The 23,992-nt window shown below is 43.6% G+C and overlaps 1 long non-coding RNA gene across 1 annotated transcript in view; it reads left to right on the top strand.

Annotated features, from left to right (window-relative positions):
* The first annotated feature begins 5,452 nt into the window (after positions 1-5,452).
* Positions 5,453-23,992, top strand: part of LOC143172781 (uncharacterized) — a 35,794-nt gene continuing 17,254 nt past the window's right edge. The window contains exon 1 of the long non-coding RNA XR_012997411.1: positions 5,453-5,632. This is a non-coding gene — a long non-coding RNA (uncharacterized LOC143172781). The remainder of the gene's footprint in view (positions 5,633-23,992) is intronic.

Raw genomic sequence — 23,992 nt, forward strand, 5'->3', positions numbered from 1 at the left:
GCCAGAACTTAAATGTAAGCATACAGTAGCAAATTTTCAAGGACATCTTTCAAATGATACCAATAATTTTTGAACTCTGACTTTTCATCACTTATGTTTTCCTGTTATATAAACCTTAGAAGACAAGACTGGTAAGGGGTTTGAGAGATCATCTCAGCCACAATCTACCCCAAGGTAGAATCAACTAGATCTAAACATTTCCTGACATAAAAAAGATTTTCAGGCAAAAGCTGCACTTGTCAGTGCAAATCACTGGGCTAAGATATTGCACAGATGGGGTAATCTCAGCCCCAGCTCAGCTGAACAGCACATGCCCAACTTTCATCACTAGATTCACATGTTTAACATTAAGCACATGTTTAAGTAGTTTGTTCAATCATAGACTTGGTGCCTAATTAACTTGTTCAGACAAACAAATTAAGTTGACAGAAATAAAACTGAAGTATGGCTTCAATTATGGTTTTCATTCATGTATACATTAAGGTTTTAATTAAGTATTATGATCTTGCTGCAGCAAAACACTGAACCATAACTTTTACCTTCAGCACACGAGATTCTCAACACTGAGGCCAGTAAGATTATAACCAGTACATTCATCATTGAATTCCATGTAAAACCTTCATACTTAACCCTTTGCTTACTATGATTCTGCAATGTCTCAATTTTCTCCATCTGTGAACTGTCAAAAAAACCCAAAACAAAACATCCCTGTTTATTTTGCAAAACTGCATTCATAGCACACTTCCAGATTAGAGTAAAAGCCATCTAAGTGTCTGTAGACATATATACATAGATATTCACACACACTCTGCAGTTAAAACTCACTAATAATGAAAGGCCTAAATACTTTATCTCCAAAGGCAAGAGCAAAATCCCTACTGACAATAAGAGAGATATGCCCTAACCACACTCAAATGGTCATAAAAGGTTTATTCTACATACTATTTTTCATTGTTACATTTTTATATTATGGGAATAAAAATTGTAAAGCACACCAATTAAAAGCAATATTATTTATTTCCATGCCTGGCTGAAGCATAAATCACTCTCTGCAATTCAACCAAGGACAGGGAGAGCTCAATGTTCTTAAATTCTCGGAGTTTGTTTTAAAAGCAGAATGTACCTTGCCCTAACACAGGTGACTAGATCCTTAGAAAAGAACAGACAAAGGCAGTTGTTTTGTTTTGCTGGCAAGACTATACAGCATGTCACTATAAATTGGCTACAAATAAAAATCATTCTTGCCTGTAATTCTTGTCTGCAATTTTAACTACATTAGAAAAGTACTAATATAATCAAGAAAAGATTATACATGACAAATGCATTAGCTTTACTCAACAAAAGCACCTTTAGTTTAATCAACAGAAGAATACTTCTACATAGCTTACACAGACCTATCAGCCCTATAAAATCCAGGTCAATATACAACTTGTGTTGTTAGTAGGTTGGTTTCCTTTGCTATTCTTCTCTGGTAGTATTATATCTTACAATGATTAACAGTGTTCTATGCTATCATTGTTCACTTTTATCATTAGCTACTGCTGGTTTTTTTACACTTTAAGACAGGCCTCTGGGCCCGTAATTCTTTCCTCATGCTAGTAAGCTGTATTTGAACCAAATGACCTGAAAGTACAAACAAAAAAACCTTTTTTATGAAAGCAGAAACAAGTTAAGTAATTTCTCTACATTTTCTTCCTCTAGTCTCCTTCCTGATTCTATCATGAAAACGTGTAACATTACATTAACACACAAATCAGCACTTCCTTTCTTTAAAATACTAAAGCACCTTGGAGAGCTAACTTTTCCCATTTTTTCTAATTATTATTTTGTGGTATTTTCAATATTAGAATATATTTACTTGTTCATGAGTGGCTTTTCATTAATTAGATTTGTTTAGTGTGAACTTTCATCATGATGTCAGGACCTTCTCATATCAGAGTGGCCAAACTGATTCAAACCAAAATAACGGATTACCTAGAGGTTCATTAAAGCATGTACAACTAACTAAATGCCAATTGGACATGAATTATATTCTAAAAGTCTAACCAACTTTTGCATCAGATCCATAAATAGCTTCTGATTACAGCTACCTGTAATAGTAAAAAGACATGATAAATTTCTAACTGAAGTGATCTTGGAAATTGTAGGAATACAGCACCAAATACAACAGCTTATTTAGAAATAAGCTTAGAAATCCTGAATAGGGTTGAAGCTTAACGTACTAAGTGAAAATACAAAAAAAAAAAAACCCCAACCACAAAAAAGAATACTATCCTGAGACTGAATGGCTGTGCTGACAAATTCTTTTCTTCTACCAAAGTAACACAAGCACTTGCCACCTTTTAATGAAATATTTCTGACCATCAGTGAGATATTGTAGTGACCTTTTCATGCTCCCATGGATGTTAAAGGAAATACAATTATGTCCACTACTTCTGAAGTCTCTTTTTTTTTAAGCTGACATTATTCAAAGCTGTATGACTCTGCATCTATCAATAACAGCATGACAACATAATTACTCAAAATCCATAACAATGATTCATAAATTCACTTTCAGAAAGCCACGTAGTAAAATTTAAATTCAAGCTGAAGCCCTGGAAAATCCGAACACTAATCCTTCAGAACGCAAAACAAAAGAAGAATTCACAAATCTGCGCCTGCAGCACAGTATGCCATATAGTCTACTTTTACAGTACAGTTTTGAAAAGTAATCAGAGTTGGCTTACTGCTTCACCCACTGAAATAAGAGGTAAGATACATTTCAACTTCAATAAAAGCTGAATTACTCCACTGCAGATATCAGTTTAAGGAATTGTAATAAATCCAACTCAGGAGACACTTTCACAAAAGTAGTTATCAGACACTGGCACTTCTTGCATAGGGTAGCAAGCACTATCCCAAACCAAAGGAGAAGACTGAAAGACAATGCACCGAACAGTCTTCTGTTCTTCCGCTGGAGACATCACACCTCTACAACAGCTACCATACACCGCAGAAAGCAAATATGAACCGTAACCCCTTCCCTTGGGACTGTGCGCTTCAAGACTGAGCGCCATCCCTCATCCCCACCATGACCAGGGACAACCAAGCCTCTCTCCACGTTCTCCTTGGCACAAGTCCAGGAAAACATTTACTTCCTACCAGAGCTGAGCTACCACAAGGCCACCCAAAGGGGCTACCTCCCCTTTAAGCTCTGCTCTCCCCTGCCAGCCCTTCCCTCCTTGTGTGGCCATGGTATTTGGAGTATCACCTATCAGTGGCACCATGGTGAAACTCTCAGAAGTTGCTGCCGCCCCTGACGTCACACCCCTGATGAGTCAATCTGGTTGGACTCGAGGACTGGGATGGAGAGGGGGAAAGGACAGCCACCAAAAGCTATAGGGATGCCTCACCTCAGCCTCACTGACCACTCAGTGTCTACAGAAACGGGGCCATGGAGGGTCCCGAGGTTTTTGTGTCTCACAACTGCTTGTGACAAGGACACACCCTAACATAGGTGTAAGCCACCAACTTAACAACTCATTTTCTAAAAAGCACACACACACATAGGAAGTGCTGGTATTACAGCTTTTGTACAGTTATCTGTCTATAGCTCACAGACCAAAGCATAGTAATAAATTCTTCTTGGAAAGGAAAACCACACAGATATTTAACTAGGTAAAAAAATAATAGCTGAGAGCTTGAAATTAAGCTTGGAACAACACGTACATTAAGAATCACAGCTGCAATAAAGGAAGACAATCTGGCTTCAAAAATGAAACAACAAAATAAGCTTTCCACTCAATTTATAGAGAATCTCTTCCCCACCCTCCATGCCAGCCAGCATCTCAGAAGTCATGCACTACTGAGAATAATAAATACCTCGCATTAGCATCCACTGTTTTGGTCATTTGTATCCATTTCTTGACAATTGTACTCTTGGACTACCACAGGGGGCTTCATTCCAAACTGCAGTACTGTGATAATATCACATTTTTCTTAGGCCCAGGTGGTCAGCCAAGGAAAATTAGAAAAGGGTCACACAATCTGAGAGTTTCTAGTTCTCAAACATCAGCAGAATGCCTTCTTGATACAACATCAACAAGCAAGACAAATGAAAGCTAAAGGATGTCCTCTACAGCACTGTGAGACAACCAGCCCCCAAACATGATTGAGTTTCTCAGAGCTAGCGTAATGAAATATACTAATTACTTATTACTTGCATCACTATAATTCCTAGGAAGATTAGTCACAGAAAGGAATGTCTTTGTGCGAGGAACTGTACAAACACAGAGCAAAGCACAATCACCGATACTGCTGCAACTGCCATCAAAAGGGCAGCTGTTATCAGTGGACAGGATGATGTATATCCTAGCATAGCTGGGACCAAGCATTTTTACCATTCTGCCAGAAAAACCTTCTCAGGTTTTTATTATGGTAATTAAGATCTCCTAAGCTTTTTCTCTATTAGGACCGTAAGTGTCAGAGCTGTGCTACTGCAAGTGGTTGCTGTAACAGAACAGCATGAGCTTTCCAGGAACAACGTTATTCTCATTAGGGCTAGCTACAAACTTCAGAGAAGCTGCTTGAAAAACCCATACAATTCTGGCAGCACTGAGTACCAGAGTTGGAGGCATGCTTTCTGACATGCTGTCAATAGCCGCAGCATCCTTACCCAGTAACCGAAGGCTCCTGCAAACCCTGACTTGTGCACCTTTTACTCACACTGTTGCCCTGCTAGCTTTGCCTATAATGACTTTGGACTTTCCAGGAGTGCAGCTACAATTGCTAACATTGCAGCGTCAGCAACAGTCAGAGCTTTAGTGCAAGCAGGACATGGGAAACCACCAACAGTGTCCTCATGCAAGCTGGTGGCAATGCAGAGGCAGAGGCACAGGGCCACGGGCACCTCCACTGCCCTGGTGCCCTCGCTGTGACCATCACTTGTGGGGCAGTGCGGGCAGCCACCACATGCTGCCGGGCAGACGGCCCGGGAGATACCTACCGCCACCCTTATCACACCCGTGGCTCATCCCACAGACCTCTCAGCTAAAGCATTAGCATCTTCAACCAGGGCCAAAAGCTAACCAGGGTCTCGGGAGAGGAGGACACAGCTGAAAGCCGTGAATTTCAAGTCTACTAAGTTTAAGAGGCTGGAGTTACTAGCAACACACAAGCCCGCAGATGAGGCAGAGCTGTCACCTCACTGGGTGCGACATGTCTGGTTTTTTGCCCGCGGGGACACTGCCTGGATGACGGCAAGCCCCGGGCAAGACATCGGGGCATCGGAGCCATGGGCCTCCGCGGGGCAGCCCCGCGGGCCGCGCACCGCTCTGGCCGGCGCCCCCGGCCGACCCCGGTCTCCCCGCCCGCGCTGCCCGCACCGCTCACACCGCCCGCGCTGCCCGCACCGCTCACACCGCTCGCGCTGCCCTCCGCGCTGCCCGCACTGCTCACGCTGCCCGCGCTGCTCCGCCGTGCTCCCGCCGCCGGAGGGGCGGCCGGCGGGCAGGCTCTCCGCTCCGCAGCCTCCTCCTGCGGGTACCTATCTCCGCTTATTCACCAGCGGGATGACAAATCTCCCGGGCGGGTGTCTGTCCCGTCCTCCCAGACAGCACTGCGTCCTCATCTCCGCGGCAGGCTTGTCGGCGAGGTGAGTAACTGCCAAGTAACTTCACCACAAGAGGGTTTGTTTTGCTTTTTCTTCTCCTCCCCCCCTCCCCGCTCGGACACGGAGGCCGGGAGCCGCCGATTCACCCTCTCCCCGCCCGAGCCGGAGGCGGGGGGCACGGGGCAGCCCACGGGAGCGGAGCAGCGGAGGGGCCGAGCCACCCCACACACACACACGAGCAGCCGTAACGGGGCGCGGAGCCGCCGCACGCGCTCCGCGGCACTCACCTCCCGCGTCCCCCGCCGCCGCCTCGGGGCCGGCGCTGTATCGCCGGCAGCGTGCAGCTCCGCGCAGAGCCCTGCCGGGCCGCCCCGCGCCGCGCCGGGCCGGCCCGTGCCCCGCGGCTGTCATGTGCCCGCTGGCCCCGCCGTTAACCCTTGCCGCGGCCGGCCGGGGCGGCGGACTGGCCCCCGCAGCTGCGCTGGGCTCCCCGCCGCAGCGGGGCCGCCTCTCCTCGCGGAGCGGCCCTTACTCCGGAGCGAGGAGGTCCCGCCGCCAGCGTGCCCCGTCGGGCTGCCTTGCTCCGTGGGGCGGGGGGGAGACGCGTAGGGGGACGGTTCTGTAGAGGCTGGGAGGACTGGGGGTTGCGCCGGCGGTGGAGGGGGGCTTGATGGGGTGGCTCTGTAGGGGCTGGAAGTTGCCTGGGGGGAGGTTGCGGGGGGGTGCATAGGCGCTGGAGGGTGTGGCACTGTAGGGGATGGGGAAACTGGTGGTTGCCCAGAGGCTGGAGGTTGTTGCATGGGGGACCCAGCAGGGGCGGCGGGAGCTGCGGGGCTGCACAAGGGCTGGAGGGGGGGATGTTTAGGAGCTCTCTAGGGGCTTGCAGGCTAGCTGGAGGGGAGCCTGGGGACTGCATGCGGGCTTTATAGGGACTGCATGGGGGACTGCACGGAGGCTGTAGGGGGCTGTAAGGGGGCCTGCATGGGACCCGACTGTGGGGTGTACAGGAAACTGTATAGTAGGGCAGAGGAGCACGTAAACAAGGGGGACAGTACCTTAGGGGTGGGAAAGAGGATGAAGGGTCTTGATGCCTGGTGGCACTTCCCTGCGCACATCGTAGAAATGTGGTGTGAAGGCAGGAGCTCTTCTCTATTATAAGGTGGGGATCCTACTTGCAAACACCAGAGGGGTAAAGAAAAATTGGAAGGAAAATATTCTGGCAGATCTGCTGCCTCCATCCCCTCACCCTGAAAGGGCCAGGGATATTTAGCCCCCAGGCTGATGATCAGCCTCTTGCAGAAACAGTTGCAGCCCAGAGGTACATGCCACGAGGAGTACCCATTGCTCAGGAGGAGTCACCTACACATGGAGGGCACAGCCCAGTAATTGAAACATGTTGGTTGTTTCAGTTTGGGTCGGTTTTATTCCCCTCTGCTGTACCTGGGGAATTGAGAGTGTAAATGAGGTGAAGGTAAGCAGCTGAAAAGCCAGGCTCAGAGAGCAGCAAAGTGCCCTATTACTCTTAACAGGCATGAACATGCAGACCTCGTGGCAGGGCACCCTGTCAGCAGAGAAGTCTCCGAGCAGGGGAGCCCACCTGCATGCATGGGCACTGGAAGAGTGCAGCAGGCTCAGGCCCTTCATGCAAAACAAGATCAGCCCAGCACTTAGTAAAGATGTTAATCCCAGTTCTACAAGAATGACGGTGGCACCATGGCTGTCCTGATTGCTTCTTCCAAGGAGAAGGGGAGCCTGTATCCCTGCTGCACTGCGAGAGCGGTTAGGTGAAGAGTAGAGCGGGGGGGGGAGCATCACGGTATGCCCAGATCACTGGGCTCCTCAAGGCCAGCCTTGATCTCCTTAGCTGAATAAGCTCTTCTGAGCTAAAGCTCCTTTGCCATTCCCTCATATTACATCAAATTAATGTGACTGTAAAGTTGATAAGAAGACAACATTGTACGTTCTTTACACACCCAGAAAACATAGTGGAGATGTTGAGGCTTCAGGCTTTCTTGCAAGGTTACATTGCTTTCCAGTCTTTTTGTTTCTAAGTGTATGGATGCTTAGGCAGTGAGTCACTTCTAAATAAAATTACTATATATAGCATATTTAAAACAAAAGTATTTGTAAGCTGTGCCTCACTTTAAAAAGCGTATCAAAAGAACTGACAACTGAAGAAGGGGTCTTTACCATGTGAAAGCACAGAATTTACTTGTGAGCCAAATGAGTTAAAATATCCATTTTGTTTACTGTCTCTTTATTGGTACTATATGCCAGAATTTTCTGTGCAATTATATTTTAATTGGAACTCATAACTAAAAATTTCAAGGATTATCCCTGGACTGACACAGTAGCCACTGTAATGATAGTGGTAGACTCACATTGCAAATGAGTAATACAGGTTTAGCCAACAAAAAGGGCTAATTAAAAAAAGGAACTTGTCAAAATACTCATTGTAATTCAAATCTTTTCTTTATTGAGTCATTCTTATCTATGGGAAGCAAATTGCCTCAGTTCTTCAACTGAAAAAAGTGATGGATCCTAGCAATGTACCACCTTGAGAAATGCATGGTCTAAAACACAAGGTAAAGGCAGCCTTTACACACAGGATAAGAGTGTTTGCTGTCATGGTAGAAGCCCGCTGAGAAGTATCTTGAGCAGGGAGCAAAGAGGATGATGAAGATCTTGTATTACCAAAGTTAACATTAGACACTGCAACTCATATCTAAAGATCATCCTTAACTTTTGATGTGCTGAAGAAGCAAGTAAAGTTTATGCAAAATAAACCAGATAAGACTAATAAATATGTTAAAAGTGAGTACATCCTAAGTTTTCTTAGTGGGTAACACCACTGCATGTTCATACCTGTCATACACCACTGCATGTTCATACCCATCACTATGAGCCCGTACTCATTCTGTACATAAAGCAGCCATCTTGATGATGAAAAGGCTATGCCTTAGTCCTTCAGAAAATTACTATTCTTCATTACGTTAAACTTTACTCATTATTACATGAAATTTGTTTTCTCTATGGCAAATTTTCTCCCCTCTGGCTAAAAGCATGTATCTAATGGAGGTAGTGGATTCAGAAAAGGATACATTGAAGTTCACTGTGTCAAAATCCACAGCAACATCTGTGAACTTATTCTGTCACCCAGCCAAGACCTGAGGGTAAAAATTATTTTTTGTCATTTCAGTCCCAGTTAAATTTTCTTAGTTCAGTAAAATCTTTTAGTTACCTCTCGAGGAAATGTATAGTTACATGCTATATGAGGGTACAGTGAGCCTTTAAATTAAGCCTTCAGTTTACAAACTGTCAAACACAGAAGCATTTTTCCAAACATTTTTTGAGAAAAAAATGTGCTCTCTTTCTTCTTTTTCTGTTCCCCCACCCCCATAGGCTGTTGGAATAACCCAGTCTCCAACAGTTCCACTCCAGTCTCTTTCTAGCCTGATTCTGGTTGCATTATGCCATTGGATTTGTTGTCCAAAAGAGTGTTACTACCAGGCATGCTGGAAAAGACACCTGCTCATATAAATCCTTGTCTCCTTTGTCCTAGAGAAAGACCATCTTTCTGGGTGACCCCTGAAAGAGATGGTGAGTGGCTAAAGATGTCTGAAAAGAGCTTATTCAATGGGGAGAGAGAAACTGCATGAAGATGAGATGATTTATTTTGTTTACAGGTATTTTTGGAGGGCTTTTTGAGTAAGGAAATGACTCTCCGGGTAGTGAAGCATAATTTATGGAAAGTCAAATTATTTCTTTCAGGGGCCAGAGGAAAGCCATTGTAGCAGAGGGAATAGAGAACAAGGAACGTGACAACCTGAGGATACAGCTGGTTTTAGTTTTCCTCATCTCTCTCTTCTGTATACCAGCAGCAGCAGTACTGAGTTCTTAGGAGAGAAAACTAGGTAGAAAGATTATAAGACAAATTAATTTTGTTGTATTTCTGTAGCAAGACTGAAAAAATGTTTTGGACCTCAATACCTTGGAAACAATGGCAGTCAGTTTAACTGGAGGACAAGGTCACCTTTGAAAATAAAGAGAATCCAAGAGAGTAGCTAGAATACAATGATACTTGTTTAGAGAAAACTAATGGAATTAGAAGGGTTTGCCTCTTGATGCCTCAGACATACAGACTAGAATGAACCTAAGTTTGAACATTCACTTCTCAGACGCAAACAGATATGCAGAAGCTTTTTCAATATGTTTTTGTGGCAACTGCTAACTAACCATTTTGGTTTAATTCTTTAATTTTTTCTCAGATCTTCCATTTCATATCTATTCTATTTTCATAGTTACTGTGTAACTGAGAACAATCTTTTTGGTAGTCAAGGTGACATGACAAAAAAAGTAATGACCGAATTGCAACTTGAATAATATAATGTATAACAGGCATCCTGTACTGACACTAATATATTTGAACATCATAGAATTGGGTTTCCCTGGTTTAGCTGCAAAAGCAAGTCTTGCATCTCCCCCGTCTCAGCTTAGACTGACTCGCTAGCGAGAAGGAGCTCTGCAAGGGTGCTCTGTTTCCCATCATCCATGGTCCAGCATCTCAGGGCTGATATCTTGTTCTGTTTAGTATGAAGGTGCCGGAGAGCAGGTGGGATCTGGAGATCAGAGGTCTGGAGGAACAAATCAGGTATTGTGGGTATGAGTTCTGGTGCCAGGTCCTTTTTCTTCATCTTTCCAATCACAAGTCACAGGTTGTATTTATTCAGTCCTTATATGAGACCAAGGAGGGCTGTCTGACACCATCATGACACAGCAGGGCCACAGAGCTTTGTTTTCTGTGTAATTCTATTTCCCATTTCTATATCCGGATTTCATAAATAATACTTTTGTAGTGGGTTTTACTTGCTACACAGGAGACAAGGCAACATATTTCTCCTCCTCTTCGCAATACACTAACACTATGAAGAGCATATGGCTAAGATTTCCAAAGCTCCTAACAGCATCTAGAGATCCTTACAACAAATCAATTCCTCTCCTTGCAGCTCCAGCAACTCACCCTGCACTGTAATGTGAAAAGATGTATAAAGACCATTCCATTCACATTTTTAAATGTAAGCTGGCAGGTGGAGAGAAAGCTGTCTGTGGAATAAATATTAAAAAAATATATGCATTCTACTTACCTCCTCAAAGAAACAGAGTTTGATTCTCCAGTATTCTTATACAGATAAAACTGGTGCTGGTAAACAGGATTTGTTTAACTGAAATATAGACCAATTATATATGGTACAAACATATGCGCAGAACTGTTCCAGAAGAATGCAGTCACTTTGTATAACAGCATGTGGTGATACCATGTAACTGTTTAAGGTCAGAAACTAAAATTACTTGACAAAAATTAAGTGCAGGGGAGTTCTAGGTTCCTACAATGCACCTGAAGAAGCTAGAACTGAGACTGATGAGTGGAATAAATTTTCCAACTCTCATAAAAATTTAATCAGGGAGAAGACTTAATAGCAGCAATGCAGTTTAGCTAGCATAGTCAGATATCAATAGTTAACTGACACTTTTCACTAGGTATTTCATACACTGGGGTTCAGGTCACAAGGTGTGAACAACACGTACATCAACAAATAGGTGAAGAGAACAGAGGGACCACATTTGCCTGGGAACCTCAGTCTTCATGCCTGAACAGAATTTCAAGTCAAATTGAGCTTGATGTGGACCAAATTATAGTAAACCAAACATGCCTAATTTCCATTCAGAGAGTATAAGAGATTTCAATATCAAGAGCTGGCATGACATCCGTTCCATTCCCTAGTATCTACTGATGACTGACACTGCTAGAAATAGCATTATAGGCAAGACGCTAATTAAGGGTGAAGTAAGAAGCAAAGAAGGAAATGTCCCACAGTCCACCTAGAAACCTTAGAAGAAAATGCTGTGATAAAGTGGAACTACTGTTTGTTTGTCCTACAGTAAGATCTTCTGATATTAATAATGATTTCTTTTGTAGGTCCTAGCAATTTAAGATTGAAAAGCTGATAAGTGCAATGCTGAAACTCACTTTTCTTGTTTGGGAGAGTAAGCATTTTATTAATCACTTTTGTGGTATGCACATACCACTGCAATTTTTATCCTACTCTTGTTTCTGTACCTACTCACTTCAACACTGATTTTTAATGTTGAATTATACTTCATACCCTGTAATAGATACCTACATGTATGTAGTTAGCTTTCATCACTATAGTGCCTTAGGATTTCCACCCAAGGAACTAACGTAGTTCAGAAAATACTGGTGGAAAGCACATTAAAAAGTAGGTCCTTAATCAGTCAAATGTTGAACAATTCACCCCAAACCTGCAACACCCACATGCATGGCTACTCATGGAGAGATATGTTGCCTCTTTCCAGGTAATGGGCTTCCCGTGGCAGTACTATACATGCAACAGCAATAGCTTAATGGATGTGCGTCCCCCAAACCCTTTTCTAAATTCCATGTCATCTTTGGGAAGAGGCACGCTGACTGCTGGAGGTAGCCCCAGATCTTCAGAAGTCTGCCTGCTGACAGCAGGAGAAAGTTCTTATGCTCCTTTCACACTGTCTAAGATATGTCCAGTCTGACTGTGCCCACGTAGCGTGGGTTTTGTCCCAAGCCATAGAAGGCAGAACAAGAGTGGACTGTCACTTCAGTAAACTGATTTGAGATAACCAGTCACCTTTCCTATGTTTAAATACAATAGGAGAGGAAGGCATGTGCACCATGTAGGTCACTACAATTAGTGATGCTGTATCATCCAATCTGGTAGATGAAAAATTTAAAAGTTGTAAAATTAAAATTTTTGGTGGTTTAGGGGCGGGGAGAGGTAATCCTCATTATAAATAAATATTCTTTCTCAGGCTTGTCCAATCTGCTAAAACCCAAGGAAAAGGTGTCTTGACTTTGTACTTTCTACCATGTCTTTTAAGAAAATCACGCAGACTCCCTTATTTTTGTTGTTTAGTATGTGTCCGCCATGGGAAGATGTGCAATTTAAAAACAATATGTGACTAATTTGATGCTACCATTTTTTGTTCAATTTTACATGCAATTCATTCTGATAGATTAGAAGTCTAACTTTTTCCTAGGATCATGTATCTCACTGTCAGAATTTGTTTCTCTCATGTCTTCTGCTTCTGCACAGTTGAATATACTTCCTAAAAGAGTATTTCCCTCCTTGGGGTCAGGTAAAGACTCCTATAGTGTTCACTGAAGTTAAATCAAGGTCCAGATATACGGCTGGTCACACAGTATTCTCAGAAGTTTGTGTTTAGACATGTGTTAGAAATAAGAAAGATGTCTACATGCTAACCAAGTGTCAAAATTCTGACTTTCCTGACTTCATTCTCACAACAGTACACATTCATATTCCCAGCCCTGTTCATATAACTGTATACACAGATCTTCACATTTAATTAGCTCTATGAGTATAAGAATCTTAAAGTACAGGGAAATAGTGGATTAGAAACTCAGATCCTGAGTCTTGCCTTGATTTTGTGTAAAGCAACACTAACAACTTCTCTCTTTTTATCCATTTGTAAAATGGATATAAAACCAGCCATGGTGATCTAGTACTACAATCTTTACTTATTCCATATGAGTTTTGTATTCTAAGCTGCAATAGTGTATATTGCACAAAAAACATGTAGCTGTTGCTAATTGCTTATTATACTACTTTGTTCTTGTTAAAAGGACCCTAAACAGAAAAGAGTAAAAATGGGTCACATGCTCCACTCTTGCTAGGGATATGAGGTGTCTCAGAAGTGATCAAAAATCCACAAATACACCTAAATTTATTAGTAAACTATTGCTTATTTAGTGTGACATCAGTAAATTTGGTGTATTTTTAATTTAACACTGTAGTATTCTGCACTGCAGAATTGCAGAAACATAGTTTCTGTAAAAACATTGAAATTAGACAAGTGTTGTCTTTTATAATAATTTCAAAAGTACAAGAAACTTTTAGAAACCTATTCTCTCAAAATTCAGTATTTTTTCCAGTCCCAAAGGTTTATAGCTTGACTGTGGTTCTGCACATTTGCATTACAGCAAATGTTGCAGATTACATCCCACTATTTTAGTTTCTATTTTCATTTTTCTACGCCTATGTCCAGGCTATAACCTGAGAGTCCGTGGTGGAAAGTACTTCCCAAGCCTTCTAGGCAACAGCATGAAACCAAATGCTCATGCAATGAACTTGAAAATCTATCTTAGTCACTTCAGCTTTTGAATGCTTCCTGCTGCATTTTTACTTATTATTTCTTATACTACACGAAATTCTACTCTGTGATATGCCTATGCACTTCACTAACTTCTGTGAGCCTGACAGTACAAATCCATAAGCATAAGTGATTTAGGTACATTTCTATCCATTTTCTCCACATTGCTAAAAACATATTCTTGTCCTCCTGATATGCTGCTTTTCTATGTATTTAATTTATTCTGTAAGGACACTTAAAGTACCCTTTTAAAATCTCTTCATTCAAAGCATAAGTTGCTAATTTTCTGTGCTCTGTAACTGAAGGTGTTTGCATTTCCACAAAAACCTCTGGCATTCATAGATTTAAGATGGAGCTGACTTGGAAAAATGACATTGTCAGAAAAATTCTACAATATAAGGATTAGAGAAACAAGTCCGGTGAACTTTAGCTTTAGGAGAAAAATCTTCCAAGCTCTCCAGAGAAGTGCTGTGATACTTAATGAGATCTCCTACCTTTCCTCTCCTACATTTCCAGTTACACCTGTAATGAAGACAGAGTCCTGACTTTCAGAAACGCATGTAAATTATTTCTTGTGCAGATGAATTCAGACCGCCTGTTGTTGCTAGGTTAGATGCAAAGTGTAGTATGTGCTAAAATGGTTCTTTTTTTTTGTGACAACTCTGACACACATAATGTTGCATAGCCTAGGGATACATAAATTGTTGTGGAAAAACTTGACCACAGAGAAACAGGAAAATTAAATACTAATAATCTTTAAAAACCACTGTGTCACCTTTTTCTTTCATATTAGCATCCAAGAGCTTTGGCAGAAGCTATTTTCTTTTCAAGAAGATGTACCATATCTCTAGAGAGAATATATGTACACACATATACACATATATACACTCAAGAATCCAATCAAAAGTAATCATATCAATGTCTAATGCAAGCCTATACCCATTAAAATAAAACAATATTGCATGTCAGTAACAACTGGCAATACTTGTGAACACTTTTGTTGCATTGCATTGCTCTTTTTTTTCTCGAATTTTCACAGCACTGCGTGTTACTATTATGGGGAAACGTTTCCAAGACCTGAAGAAGTAACTGAATTAGTTTGGATTTCAATAGAAAAATTTAAAAATATTTAAAATTAAGCAAGTTTTAAATGTTTAGCTGGATTGCAGCCATGATTTTCTGTGCCTCACAAGGTAGAGATGCTAGAAAAGAAGGAAAATACAAAAAGAAATGCAGTCTAGCTAGAAAGCATGGGTGAACTGAAGGGCTTTCCTGAAGCTAATGATTTTTCAAGGCATATGCATTTGTGTACTGGCACAAATCAAAACCTGACCACTCAAGTAGATGCTCATTAACTGTCATTGCTGTGCCATGAATACATCCATAGGTGCTTCTTGACTCAATGTTATAGTGGCTGGGAGAGGGAAAACTGCTGTATGCCCGACCTCGGTGCCAGGGGAGATTATGGAGCGGTTCATCTTGAGGGCGCTCACAAGGCATGAGCGGGACAACCAGGGGATCAGGCCCAGCCAGCACGGGTTCATGAGAGGCAGGTCCTGCTTGACCAACCTGATCTCCTTCTATGACCAGATGACCCGCCTAGTGGATGAGGGAAAGGCTGTGGATGTGGTCTACCTGGACTTCAGCAAGGCCTTTGACACTGTCTCCCACAGCATTCTGCTAGAGAAGCTGGCGGCTCACAGCTTAGACAGGTGTACTCTGCGCTGGGTCAAAAACTGGCTGGACGGCCGGGCCCAGAGAGTTGTGGTGAATGGAGTTCAATCCAGTTGGCGGCCGGTCACGAGCGGTGTTTCCCAGGGCTCAGTACTGGGGCCGGTCTTGTTTAATATTTTTATCGATGATCTGGATGAGGGGATTGAGTGCACCCTCAGTAAGTTTGCAGACGACACCAAGTTGGGCGGGAGTGTTGATCTGCTTGAGGGTAGGAAGGCTCTGCAGAGGGACCTGGACAGGCTGGATCGATGGGCCGAGGCCAACTGTATGAGGTTCAACAAGGCCAAGTGCTGGGTCCTGCACTTCGGCCACAACAACCCCATGCAGCGCTACAGGCTTGGGGAAGAGTGGCTGGAAAGCTGCCCAGTGGAAAAGGACCTGGGGGTGCTGGTCGACACCTGGCTGAACATGAGCTGGCAGTGTGCCCAGGTGGCCAAGAAGGCCAATGGCATCCTGGCCTGTATCAGAAATCGTGTGGCCAGCAGGACTAGGGAAGTGATCGTGCCCCTGTACTCGGCACTGGTGAGGCCGCACCTCGAATACTGTGTTCAGTTTTGGGCCCCTCACTACAAGAAGGACGTTGAGGTGCTGGAGCGTGTCCAGAGAAGGGCAACGAGGCTGGTGAGGGGTCTGGAGAACAAGTCTTCTGAGGAGCGTCTGCGGGAACTGGGGTTGTTTAGCCTGGAGAAAAGGAGGCTGAGGGGAGACCTCATCGCTCTCTACAACTACCTGAAAGGAGGTTGTAGCGAGGTTGGTGTCGGTCTCTTCTCCCAAGTAACTAGCGATAGGACGAGAGGAAATGGCCTCAAGTTGCGCCAGGGGAGGTTTAGATTGGATGTAAGGAAAAATTTCTTTACTGAAAGAGTGGTTAAACATTGGAAGAGGCTGCTCAGGGAAGTGGTTGGGTCACCATCCCTGGAGGTATTTAAAAGATGAGTAGATGAGGCACTTAGGGACATGGTTTAGTGGACATGGTGGTGTTGGGTCGACGGTTGGACTCGATGATCTTAGAGGTCTTTTCCAACCTTAATGATTCTATGATTCTATGCCTCTTCAGCCAGCCTCTCTCCTTTGCCAGGTATATTTGTGCTGTTTTGGGTTCCTCACTCCATGGAATATATTTGCCCAGTCAGGACTGTCCTATAGGCCCTGATATTATTGGGAAGGAAAGAAAGTAAGAAAAGGGCACCCAAAGATGAGAATGAGGCACTGGGTCTTATTTACTGAGAGTTTGGCATCACATTTTTTCACTCGGGTCTTACTGGAGCTCCTGAAAACCTGTACCTTCAAAGACCACACCACCTCAGGGCTTAATAGAATGAAATTTTACTCTCCTTTCTGCTTTGGATGAGGTATTTTGGAAGTTGGCCAACTATTAAAGTTCAATGGTGAATCTTTTTAAAATGACAGCTTAAACTAATAAATTAGTAATATAAACCGCATGGGAAAAAAAAATCCAGCCACCTCTGTCTTCAATTGCCATATTGCAGTCACAGCTCCTAACATCATTTGTGTTACATGGCATAATAAGATCATTAGATGATTTCTTAGGTTCCTATGATTATTCAGCTCAAGACAGACCAGCTGTTATAACATAGCTTCACCTTGAGATTAATCTGCTTCTTACTATACACCCTTTACTGTATGGACAATAGAAGATGCTGATAGCTCAAATAACAGGTGTAAAATCTGGGTTTATTTTTGGCTGATATTCAAGCATGACAGATTCTGGAGTCACCTTTTGTTATTATAAAGTGGCTGTATTCAAGTATCTTTTTTCAAGATTCTGCATTTCACTATACATTCAGGTTTTTTCTATACTCTAAAGCAAATCAACAACCACGGGGGTTTATAAGTTAGAATCATAGAATCATAGGATAGTTTTGGTTGGAAGGGACCTTCCAACCCCCTGCCATGGGCAAGGACATCTTTCACTAGATCAGGTTGTGAAACCTGACCTTGGACACTTCCAATGATAAGGCATCCACAACTTCTCTGGGCAACCTGTTGCAGTGTCTCACCACCCTCATCATAAAAAACTTCTTCCTTTTGACCAATTTAAATCTACCCTCTTTCAGTTTAAAACCATTGCCCCTTGTCCTATCACTACAGGCCTTGGTAAAATGTCTCTCCATTTTTCTTATAAGGCTCCTTTATATATTGAAAGGCCACAATAAGGTCTCCCCGGAGCCTTCTCTTCTCCAGGCTGAGCAACCCCAACTCTCTCAGCCTCTCTCCATAGGAGAGGTGTTCCATCCCTCCGATCATTTTTGTGACCTTCCTCTGGACCCGCTCCAACAGGTCCATGTCTTTCCTGTGCTGAGGACTCCAGAGCTGGATGCAGCACTCCAGGTGGGGTCTCACCAGAGCGGAGTAGAGGGGCACTTGACCTGCTGGCCACGCTTCTTGTTATGCAGCCCAGGATACGGTTGGCTTTCTGGACTGCAACTGCACACTGCTGGCTCATGTCCAATTTTTCACCCATCTCTATCCCCAAGTCCTTCTCTGCAGGGCTGCTCTCAATCCCTTCATCCCCCAGCCTGTGTTGATACCGGGGGTTGCCCCGACCCAGGTGCAGGACCTTGCACTTGGCCTTGTTGAACTTCATGAGGTTCACATGGGCCCACTTCTCGAGCTTGTCCAGGTCCCTCTGGATGGCATCCCTTCCCTCAAGCGGATCAACTGCACAACTCAGCTCCTTGACACCATTTTACCTTACATCACAGAAGGTCTGAATTTCATCCCAGACTGAGGTCTGTGGCACTTTTAGAGGGCCAGAATCCAAAAAAGTCACATCTAGAAGGAAGCACAAATGTCCAAGGGGTCAGCTATGCATTTTCTGACTATTCTTGAGCAGGCCTCTGAAATTTATGTGCCTCACATACCCGCAGGGAAATCACATTGCTATGGCTCAATTTGTCTGTCTAGACTGTAGGCTCTTTAAGGTAGGAATATGTCTTACCACATGTCTAGAGTTTGACAAGGGTCACTCTGAGAGGTGGTGAAGCGCTAATCCCAGGACCCATGCATGGGAAAACAGAGTTCACACTGTCTCTCCAAGCACTGGCTGCAGAGCCCCACCAGAGCCAAAGTTGGGGCTTCATCAGCTCATGAATCAAGAAGGTGCTAAATCAAACACCATGAGGCCCTAATCTGGCTTTCAGCCCGTATGTGCTCCTTTAGTATAGATTTTAAAAAGACTAATGTAGGATGTAGACAGAAGCATGAACTGGACTTTTTTTCCTAAAGCTTATTTCAGTAGTCTAGAAACACTGTTCCTAAAAGAGTGTCATGAGAAAAGAAGCACCGTATCTCCCTCACCCCTTGCACTCCAACACTGCAGTTGAACACTTAACACTCATCTGAAAAATAAACCCGTTATTAAATATAATCACATTGCTGTTAAGTGAGGGCAAACATTTGACAGAACTTTTTGCTAAAATGCAGTATTAGGTTCAATACAAATGTTGAAACTGGTTTTTCAAAGGTACTATTAGCATTTTTTCTAATTTGAAACACTTTATTTCACCACTCTTAAATATTACCAAACAACAAAAATCTTTCACCAAAAATCATAGAAACAATGTCACAGACATATTGGAAACTGCAAATCAGCTTAAGGTAGGAGAAAATCAGAAATTCAGGATTGTGCGAGTTTTATTCTAACTTGGAGTTCAGGGTCCATCTTTAAAAAGCAGAATGACCTGGAGTCCTAATTTTTTTTTTCCTGGCTCAGAGAAGTTAAGTCAAAACACAGTATTTGCTAATGTCTTGCTCTCACAGTTACATGGAATCTGTCTATGAAGAATACATGACATTTTTATTTGTCACTGTGCAAACAGGCACGAGGTATAAATACTCTTTACAGACAAAGAGCTTTCAGCCTGTATTCGGTGTTGGTGTGACAGTACTGCGAAACAGCATTGCAGTTGTCTCAGAAGTGGGTTTGCAGTGACCTCTGTAGGACAGACCTGAGACAGGGTCCATTCGTGCTCCAGACTCACTTTTGGGAAGTCATAATCATGTTGGACACAGCTGCAGCTTCTCCAGCCTAATCATGGCACAAATATTCTGCCTATCCATACTAGGATAAGAAACTGCTGACCTTCAGCCCATAATACCCCAAGTGCCTGACAACTCTCCTATGGCAATGTGGTAAAGACATCCCCACTGGTCCCTGGAGCCTTCAGACATATAAGTACCAGTTGTGACCACACTAAGGTTTCTGAAGAATAATTTCTGTGAAACCACCTATTTTGCTAGGTTTCAAGGTTTACAGCATGCAGAGATCCCCTGGTAACCAGGCTCTGGCTCAGCTATCACTGGGAGATGCAACCACCAACCACACAACATTCAATTCAGTCTGCCTATTGGGATTATTCTTTAGTAACTGTGCTGCAAGAGAGGGCCAGTTTGTGCAGGATAAAGAATATTTTGATCTCTGGCCTCTTGAGCATTTTTAACAGAACAACAGCGTCTGCCTGTTCCTTCACGTAAAAGTCAGTGGGGAGAAAGCAAAGGTGAAAACATTGAGTTATGATTCTACAGACTTCCAATCCCAGTCCCAGTTTCTAAACCAAAGAGACAAAATTAATTCCAATATGTGTTCTTAGGCAAAATCTCTTTGACTAGTTCAGAATTTGTGCTCCTCACTGATCCAAACTGCAGTAAATGATTATTTTTCATGACTACGCTATGCAGCAGAACAGCCTTAGGGCCGATCATCTGGGAAACAGCATTGCAGCAAAGAAGCCCAGCAACATCCTTGGCTGTACTGGCAAGGGCGCAGACAGCAGATCCAGGGAAGTTATCCTGCCCTGCTATTCACTCAGCACTTGTGAGGCAGCTCTGGATTGCTGGGTCCAGTTTTGGATCCCCAACAACATAGGGAAGACATGGGTACACTGGAGCAAGTTCAGCAGAGGCCCCCAGCCTTCTGTCAACCTGGAAAAGGGATGGGAGATTTGGGGAGATCTGTTGCTTCTTCAACTGCATAGAATCATAGAATAGTTTGGGTTGGAAGGGATCTTTAAAGGTCATCTAGTCCTACCCACCCTGCAATGAGCAGGGACATCTTCAATTAGATCAGGTTGCTGACAGCCCCGTCCAACCTGACCTTGAATGCTTCCAGGGATGGGACATCCACCACCTCTCTGGACAACCTGTTCCAGTGTTTCACCACCCTCATTGTAAAAAATTTCTTCCTTATATCCAGTCTGAATATACCCTCTTTTAGTTTAAAACCATTATCCCTTGTCCTGTTGCAACAGGCCCTACTAAAAAGTCTGTCCCCATCTTTCTTCTAAGCCCCCTTTAGGTACTGAAAGGCTGCAATAAGGTCTCCCTGGAGCCTTCTCTTCTCCAGGCTGAACAACCCCCAGCCTCTCCTCATAGGAGAGGTGTTCCATCCCCCTGATCATTTTTGTGACCCTCCTCTGGACCTGCTCCAACAGGTCCATGTCTTTCCTGTGCTGAGGACTCCAGAGCTGGATGCAGCACTCCAGGTGGGGTCTCACCAGAGCAGAGGGGCAGAATCACCTCCCTCAACCTGCTGGCCACGCTTCTTGTTATGCAGCCCAGGATATGGTTGGATTTCTGGGCTGTGAGTGCACTTTGCCAGCTCACGTCCAGCTTTTCATCCACCAGTACCAAGTCTTTCTTGGCAGGGCTGCTCTCAATCCCTTCATCCCCCAGCCTGTGTTGATACCGGGGGTTGCCCCAACCCAGGTGCAGGACCTTGCACTTGGCCTTGTTGAATCTCATGAAGTTCACATGGGCCCCCTTCTCGAGCTTGTCCAGGTCCCTCTGGCGTGTCAACCACAGTGTCAGCTGCAAACTTGCTGAGGGTGCACTCAATCCCACTGTCTCTGTCATTGATGAAGATATTAAACAGTACCGGCCCCAATACAGACGCCTGAGGGACACCACTTGTCACCAATATCCATCTGGACATTGAGCCATTGACCACTACCCTCTGGATGCGACCATACAACCAATTCCTCATCCACTGAACAGTCCATCCATCAAATCCATACCTCTCCAGTTAGAGAGAAGGATGTTGTGGAGGACCGTGTCAAAGGCTTTACAGAAGTCCAGATAGATGACATCTGTAGTCCTTCCCTTGTCCACTGATGTAGTCACTCCATCATAGAAGGCCACTCGGTTGGTCAGGCAGGACTTGCCCTTGGTGAAGCCATGCTGGCTGTCTTGAATCACCTCCCTGTTGCACCAGCACTTACCTCGCAAGTTCACAAAATACATTACTATTCCCACAGCAAATTGGGTGATCATCTTGCCAAACCAGGAACACGGAGCATAGCAGGAAGAAGGGCTTCCTGCACCACACAGAAAACTAGTGCCTGAATCTTGTTAGAAAGGCCGTGGAGCTGTTCTTGAATCACACCCTGTCTCACCACCTCCACAGACAACCACAGCATTACCAGCACTGTCCACCCAACAATCTGGATTTCACAGCCTACCATGTTTTCTTTTCTGTCCAGAGTCCCAACTGGGCATTACCAACACAGCCCGAAGACTTAAGTCATCAAACATCTCCAATCTCCTAATCAGCCATCAAGGCAGAAGACCACAATGACATCTACTGAACACAGCCCACTTGCATGGCTTATACTTCATGAACAGAGTTGCTTCATGCCATTTTGTTCCTTTCCAGCTCCTGTATAGGACACTATCTGGTCCCTGCCCAAGCACATCCCTATCCACTCTCCCATTGGAAGCAGAAGGTGCTGCACCCAGCTGCACCCCTGCTGAACAGGCAATAAGCTCTTCACACAGCTGTTGTTCACCTACATTGAGACCTACAGGCCAACTGAATAATAGGGCTTTTTATCTGAATAAAATATAGGCCCATGCCTCCCCATACTTTCTCACAAGTTAGTCAGGGTTCCACATACAAGGGCTGACTGGTGGAAAGAGGTGTCCCAGGTTGAAAAAAGTGACTCAGGAACAGCCAAGCTCTAGAAGACATTGGCAGGGATGCCACAAGGACTAGTGAAATAGAGGCAGGACAATGTGCCACAACAGAAGATGCCCTGTATGGTACATAGTGTTGGCATGACTAGAGTGGCATGGAGGACTTCAGGGGCTTCAAATGTGAACACCAATTTCAGCATAAAGCATTCTCACTAGGGTGGAAGTATGATTGAAACAAAAAAGCATGGACAGAGAAATGCTTATTTGTCCAGGGCCATAACCTTAATATCTGTTAGCCCAGTTAACATAATGGTGCAAGAGATGGAATTCAGAAATCCAGTCACTTTCACAAATACTCCTTTAGTTTGTTTGCACACCACTGATTTTTAAAAGCCATTTCTCTCAGAGCTCCCCTTTTTTTTTTTTTGGTGAAAACAAAATGTTCTCTCATCTTATCAATAAAATGAAGTTACTCAGCAGATCAGGAGCTTCTTGGGAAAAAGAGTTCAGATCTCTGAGCATAATTTTCTGCATTAGAACAACAGATCCACTAATATATTATCCTACCACAGCTGATACACAAAAATATTGTCTTTAGTTTTTCTTCCTTTGACATTCAAATAGCTTGCAAGTAGGAGTGCTTCACAAACAGCTTATGGTGACCATGGTATCTGAGACTGGGCAATGCCTTACTCAAAGTTCCCACTGTGAAATAACCACTCAACTGATCATGTAGCAATTTTTCACATTTGGTTCACATTCTCCCTTCTGAGTGGTTGCCTACAACCCTGGAGAAGACCAGAAGACCTACCTGGCCAGGTATCTGAAGCCTGCCCCCTAGCCATACCCTGATCATATTTATATGGTGTACCTGTAGATGTTTCAAAACAGTGTTTTCACAGAAAATGTTTCTCTGCTGCTTCAAGCTACCTGTGACACAGCAGTAAAGCCTTCCCTAAATGCTGGTAACTTTTCTTGAGCATCATTGTTCCCAGAGACAATCTTACACCTAATGCTCTTTTTCACAGCAGAGCTGTACAAAAATCTTTGTAATGTTGTCAAATATTTAATATAAAAAGTTTCTATGACTTGTTTTAGGTTTGGTTTTTTTTTTTTTCAATTTTGTATGGAAGCTCTGCACTGACTTAATGGCTTTTAGACTGTCTTTGTGTGAACAGGTTAGAGGTGATGTTAAATTTTCTTTACACGGAAACTGAGTTACATCTCAGATGTGGCATGAATGAGGATCCCTGCATGGACAAATAGTGATAACATGCAGTGGCAGAAGTTTGAGATATCTGAGATGGGAAAGACACTTCTGGCAGGTGAAACAGTCCCTTTGATAGAGTAGGATGGGGAAGATGTCCAACCTGAAGACACATTTGTACTGCAGCAACTACCCTGACATTCAGTATGCTTCAGTCAAAATTCTGTTGTTTTAATTTGTTGCTGTTCTCCTGTTCCCTTCACAGATTAAAAAAAAAAAAAATTAGGAAGAAAGGAAGACAAAACTTT

Source organism: Aptenodytes patagonicus, chromosome Z (assembly GCF_965638725.1).
Source record: "Aptenodytes patagonicus chromosome Z, bAptPat1.pri.cur, whole genome shotgun sequence".
NCBI classification, from domain to species: Eukaryota; Metazoa; Chordata; class Aves; order Sphenisciformes; family Spheniscidae; genus Aptenodytes; species Aptenodytes patagonicus.